The sequence below is a fragment of the Emys orbicularis genome, chromosome 11 (genome assembly GCF_028017835.1).
Source record: "Emys orbicularis isolate rEmyOrb1 chromosome 11, rEmyOrb1.hap1, whole genome shotgun sequence".
In the NCBI taxonomy this organism is placed as follows: domain Eukaryota; kingdom Metazoa; phylum Chordata; order Testudines; family Emydidae; genus Emys; species Emys orbicularis.
In genome coordinates this window covers 58,676,092-58,682,963 of record NC_088693.1, presented here as the reverse complement: position 1 = coordinate 58,682,963, position 6,872 = coordinate 58,676,092, and positions in this window count along the sequence as shown.

Sequence of the window (6,872 nt, the reverse complement as noted above, 5' to 3'; positions counted from 1 at the left end):
TCAATTAAATTTGTGATTGTACTCCTTGGAAGGAGAATTGTATGTCTCCTGCTCTGTTTTACCCGCATTCTCCATATATTTCATGTTATAGCCATCTCGGATGATGACCCAGCACATGTTCATTTTAAGAACACTTTCACAGCAGATTTGACAAAACGCAAAGAAAGTACCGATGTGAGATTTCTAAAAATAGCTACAGCACTCGACCCAAGGTTTAAGAATCAGAAATGCCATCCAAAATCTGAGAGGGACGAGGTGTGCAGCATGCTTTCAGAAGTCTAAAAAGAGCAACACTCTGATGCGGAAACTACAGAATCCAAACCACCAAAAAAAGAAAATCAACCTTCTGCTGGTGGCATCTGACTCAGATGATGAAAATGAACATGCGTCAGTCCGCACTGCTTTGGATTGTTATTGAGCAGAACCCGTCATCAGCATGGAAGCATGTCCTCTGGAATGGTGGTTGAAGCATGAAGGGACATATGAATCTTTAAAGCATCTGGCACGTAAATATCTTGCAACGCCAGTTACAACAGTGCCATGCGAACACCTGTTCTCACCTTCAGGTGACACTGTAAACAAGAAGCAGGCAGCATTATCTCCTGCAAGTTGTAACCAACCTTGTTTGTCTAAGTGATTGTCTGACCAAGAAGTAGGAGTGATTGGACTTGTAGGCTCTAAAGTTTTACATTGTTTTATTTTTGAATGCAGTTTTTTTTTGTACATACACCTCTACCCCAATATAACGCTGTCCTCGGGAGCCAAAAAATCTTACCGCTTTATAGGTGAAACTGCGTTATATTGAACTTGCTTTGATCCGCCGGAGCGCGCACACCCATCCCCCCAGAGCGCTGCTTTACCGCGTTATATCCGAATTTGTGTTATATCGGGTCGCGTTATATTGGGGTAGAGGTGTAATTCTACATTTGTAAGTTCAACTTTCATGATAAAGAGATTGCACTACAGTACTTGTATGAGGTGAACTGAAAAATATAATTTTTTTTTACAGTGCAAATAGTAATAAAAAATAAATATAAAGTGAGCACTGTACACTTTGTATTCTGTGTTGTAATTGAAATTAATATATTTGAAAATGTAGTAAACATCCAAAATATTTAAAATAAATGGTATTATATTGTTAACAGCGCGATTAATTGTGATTGTTTTAATCACAAGACTAATCGTGATTAATTTTTTTAATCGCTTGACAGCCCTAGTACTGAGTGAAGTAAAGTTGTAAACTCAGTGTTGGCAAAGCAATAAATGAATCATGAATGCCTCTCTTGATTAGCAGAAATAGTTCTCTGTCTACAGACACAGATAGGATTTCTGCTTGCATTTCACAAGGAATCTAGCTTTGACCATTGTCAATTCTATTTTTAAACACATATGACTGAGACAGGCTCTCATGTTATTGTATTATTATATGATCACGTGAGATCCTCAGGTCCAGGTGGCTGTCGCTGTTTGTGAACCTGATTCTTGATCTGTAAAGTGATCTCATCTGTTCTGGCAGAGAGCCGTTTTATTTTTAGGACAGTCATTGCTATGGTTACAGTGAAGGCAGACTTGGTTCTTAGTATCCCTGATCGTGGAGTGTTTTCTATGTAAATATTAGTAACAATAAAATAATTGTGAAATTATCTCTGATCAGTGTATCATGTGCATGTAGGGAGGAAAAATTATATATCACAATAGTTTTAGAACACGAATAAGCATTTTATTTAAAATTAAACAACATTTTTACATTCCACAAAACACCAAATTTAATCATAAACCTAGGATACATTGATGAGCTACATTCATCACTGGTGTAACTTATCAAACCATTGAGTTGCACCCACTTAGCTAAGCAGTAAATTTGGCTCACGGGAGAGTCGGGACTGCTTAACTGAATCTGGGAAACTATAGCTGTCTGCATGTAAAGTCTATGAAGCTATGAAATTACTTCATTTCTTCATCCTACAAATAATCATGGACCCAGATTCATGAGAGATCCCTATTCAAGACAGCACTTAAGCATGTGCTTAATTTTAAGTTATTAAAGTTAAAGTTAAGCATGCACTTAAGAGCTATCCAGTATAGGAATGGAGTTAAACACTTGCTTTCATGCTGTACTGAGCTGAGACTGAAATTAGTAAGAAGGCAGGGAACTGTCAATTCAATTGCTATTCTTATTCTGAAAATCTGAAGACACAGGACTAGGCAATTCAGAACTGTGCATATTGTTCCTTGTTCCTCTATAAACTCATTATAATATAGTCCTCCTGTTGCAGTTCTTTTCCAGAAAATGAAGAACCTCTGAAATCACCAGAACAGTTTTATTATATTTGTTAACTATCTTTAAACAGAACGATCTGCTCTTTATAAAGTTCAACTTGTAAGCAATATCAAGTAATGTAACAGGTTATTAAATGTATCATATCTAATGCTATGTTTTAGTCACAGGTATTTTTAGTTAAAGTCATGGACAGGTCATGGGCAGTAAACAAAAATTCACAACTTGTGATCTGTCCATGACCTGTACTATGTACCCCTAACTAAATCTTTGGGGGGGGGGGGCGCGGCCCGAGGGTGACACGGGTGCTCGGGGGAGGTGGCCTGGGACCCCTGCTGGTGCTGGGGTTTGGCGGGACTGGCAGGCTCTCTACCCGGCTTCTCGGGGCTTCCCGGAAGCGGCGACGACCCTCCCTCAGCTCCTAGCTCTGCACGCTGCCCCCACCCCAACCACCGGCTCTGCAGCTCCCATTGGCAGTGAACTGCGGCAATGGGAGCTGCGGGGGCCGTGCCTGTGGGTGGAGGCAGCCTGTGGAGCTAGGAGCTGAGGGAGGGACATGTTGCTGCTTCCAGGGAGCCACCCAAGGTAAGCGCCGCCCAGAGACCTCACCCCCTCCCACGCCCCAACCACCAGCCTTGAGTCCCCTCCCACACGCACCCAAACTCCTGCTGCTGCTGGGGGGTGGGGGGGTGCGATGGCCCGAGACTGCCCAGCAGTGGCCGCTGCAGAAGTCCCGGAAAGTCATTGAATCCATGACCTCCATGACAAACTCTCAGTCTTAATCATATCACATACATAAATGTTTACATGGCACATTTTACCCAGAAGGATCTAAAATTACATTACAGTCTTTATACACAGATTACAGATATTGGGTTCAATCCCATTTTCAGTGTACCTCCGAGAGTCTTTGAAAATAAAAATAATAATGTATGGCCAGACCTTCAGCTGGTTGAAATTAATGGAGCTATGCCATTTACATATGACCCAAGACATTTAAGGGCCTGATCCTGCACCGTTGAAGTCAAGGAAACACACCCACTGATTTCAATGGAAGCAAGATCAGGCTCTAAATAAATACACACCTGCATGCTGAAGCACTTGGAGTGCTCTATAACGATTCAAAATTACAATGAGATACAGAAAATAAAATCTCAACACAATAGCACCTGCAGATTAGTTTTTAAAGGTTCTTTGAAGACTGTAAGAGAACTAAGATAAACCACGAGCAGCTCACAACATACCTTAAGGCCACCATAGCATACAAAAAAAATCAAAAGTATGCACATCAAAAGGGCACACCAACCACCGCTACACAGTATTCCTGTTGTGCTGCAAAGAGCGTGTTTGGTGGGTGGCATACACATGTCTGATGCACAAGACTCATCAGCATTTAAAAAAATACTGTAGCTAGTGTTAGCTTGAGTAATACTTGGTTTTTTTTTCTATGCTTCCATCTAAAACCAAGAGATCATAAGCACAATTTCATACTGGACCCAGCTGGAACAAACAGTGCATACCAGGCAATCCATATGTGTATTCAGGCAGTGGCACCTGGGGCTCAGTGTGGAAATATGTTGTACAGTGTACCTTACACAGCATGTCTTGTTTTGCTTTACAGAGAATGACACAAGAGCATGAGATGCCTAAGAAAGGATTAAATAAGACAACAAGCCTTAGTAAAACAAGCTGTTGTTGTATAAACATTATCTTGGGAAAATATCTTATGGAGATGTAAAACTCCACTGAAAAGTACAGCTGCAATCCCATGACCACTGACGTTTACTGGGCTGTGAAAATAAAGTTTTGTCATAAGGGTTGTATGAAAAGTGGCATTTTAGCAAATGTAACCCTCCCCCTCCAGGAAATAGGAATCAGGAGTTTTTGCACTTCTGTATTGTATCATGATACGATTACTGCAAGAAACCCTCTCTTGCCAGCACCCTCACACTGAAAGCACACTGCATGACATTTGGTGTTAAAGCAATGTCCTAGAAAAGTAGGGTAAGGAAAACGGTGACCTCTCTTTATGTAATGCTGTGAACATGCATACTCCCTGTTATCCTAGGCTAAACTGAGGTTGCAGATCAGAAGGGGAAGTGATAACACAGACATTATAGCCATGTGTGATGTTATATCCATGGACATTATAAGCAAGGAAAAATCACTATTCTATCTGTCTAGGTTTTTATAACAGCACTTATCTTCATATTTCTAAGGCCATGAATCAGGAAAGCATTTAAGCACACTCTTAAGTCCCATTGACTTTGAAGTAAATGACACGCTGAGGTAGGTATGAGGTAGGTAAAGGTGGTAGGTGCTGGATAACTGGGGACAGACCATGATATTTACCTGTACTGGATTTATTTTAATATTTTTGTTGTTGCTTTTTCATGTTGGTTTTATTCTTCATTTCAATATTTCAATTTCACGTTGCATTGGTTCAAACTACATAAAGACATTATAGCTGTTGGACTACATGGCAAGGATGAATGAGGTGCTATATGGACAGTCAAACTCTACTGCTAAAGGGCAACTGGAATATTTCTTCTTTCTGCTGTTCATAAAATGCATTTTCAGAATGTTGATTAAATGGCTATAAACATGTAGACCTACCACTATTCATTGACTATAGTTTAAAATACAGATAACATATTTTCATTTACTCCTAACAATCCGTATAATCAGAGCTATTTCTCATGCAGAGAAAACATTCCAAAGCTTGTGCTTTCCTTTACTCACACCAAAAACCCCGTACACCAGCTTGAGGGCTATCATCACCACGGGCTGGGGCAAACGCATGGCCTGTGTCTTAGTCTCTGTCCTTTGCTACAGTACCCTCTGGAGTAGGTATCCATTTTGATGAAGGAACTATCTGACTATAGAGTACTACACACTGTCAAGGTACACCATGTGGACCTTTTTAGGATTTTCACTACTTCCATCTCTTCTGGCAGCAGGCAGAAGCATCTGTGAACTTGGAATCTATCTTCACTGTTGAATTTAATTTTGGTATACAAGCAAACTAATGCTTTAGTACTATGAGTGAGTTTTACATGCAGTGTTAAGTTGATTAGCCGTTAACACCCATGATTTCTTGGTACCCAAACCTTGAAGTGCAGTAATTTTAAAAATTCTGTAACAAACAACACTGCAGAGGTTTAGATTTATTATTAAATGGTTTTCAGATCCATTTACAAGTTAAAAAGTTACATCTATTACCACTTTTTTCAGTCCCAGCTCTGCAAACTCAGCTTAGGATCCGAATGACAAAATAGGATCTTGCTAACATCACTGCTACTAAATATTTTGCAATTGGAACTTTTAGCTAACAATTCTTTTGATGATGCAGGAGCTATAGCACAATTAAGCTCACTTTATAGCACTACAGAACCAAAATAGATAACAGGGTAAATAGTAATTTATTTTATTCATAACAGTGAGAAACTGTAACTCTAAACACAGACAGGAAATAAATCTCAAAAAGAAGGTGCTATTTAACCAAAAAGGATGAATGTAAGTAGCCAATAGCCATGTGGGTGCATCAAGTGTTTAGTGCAGAAAACCAGAGTTCATAATAAATATTAGGGTTGGAAAGAATCTCAAGTCATGCAGTCCATTCCACGGAATCAATGCACGATAGTAATCAAATTTCTACAGCACACGTTTGTTCCCTCTTTAGCTTTACCTCAAGTGGTATTCTAATGCTGACAATTCAGCAACTTTCCTTAGCAAATCATTCTATTGTCTGAGCTTACTGTTAAAAGGTGGTCCATGATCGTGTTTACATTTTTCTTCTGTTTTAGGGCATCACTTGCAACAAGAAAATGATTTCCATTGACTTCCTTTCTTTGGTAGCTATGATTCTGACATTCCCAATGAAAGATCTTTTCTGGAAGCTGTACAAATCCAATTATTTTAACCTCTCTCCAAAGTTAATATTTTTGAAATCTTTTACTATATTTGTCCTGCTTTTGGAGTCTCAAGACGCAAGGCAACATGATTGCTATACAGTTGAGATCAGAATTAACCCCTTACATAATGCTATGTTGCAGAGAAAAGGCTGTATGTATTTTATAGTTCAGTGTTCCAACTTGCACATTGGCAGACATTTCACAGAATGGATAATTTAGTAAGTTTAAAATCTTGACCAAAGCAGCCACTGTAACAACATCCTTCACATCTTGTAATAAAAACCTTGAGTTGAAATATATAAACAAATGTTAAATCTGGCAGCAGCTCACAGCAAATTTTCTTATTACAACACACGTAGGATATTAAAGTGAGGTGTATCTCTTTTTAAAAAGATTAGTTAAGAGCAATCAGCTTGTCTTCATATTCAAAAACAGTAAAAAAATGGAAGACTTTTATATATACGTCTATGAACTAAATCCATACAACAGAACAATTTAATTATTGTTGAAAACAGCATAAATGGAGAAAATATTAGAATTCTAAATTATTTAATGTGTGACAATGTTCTGTTGATATATAAACTGGGACATTAGGTGCTCTAATCATACAATGTATTCATAACATAAAATTAAAAAAATTAATCCAACTCTTGAAATCTTGTAATTTTCACTGTGTGACA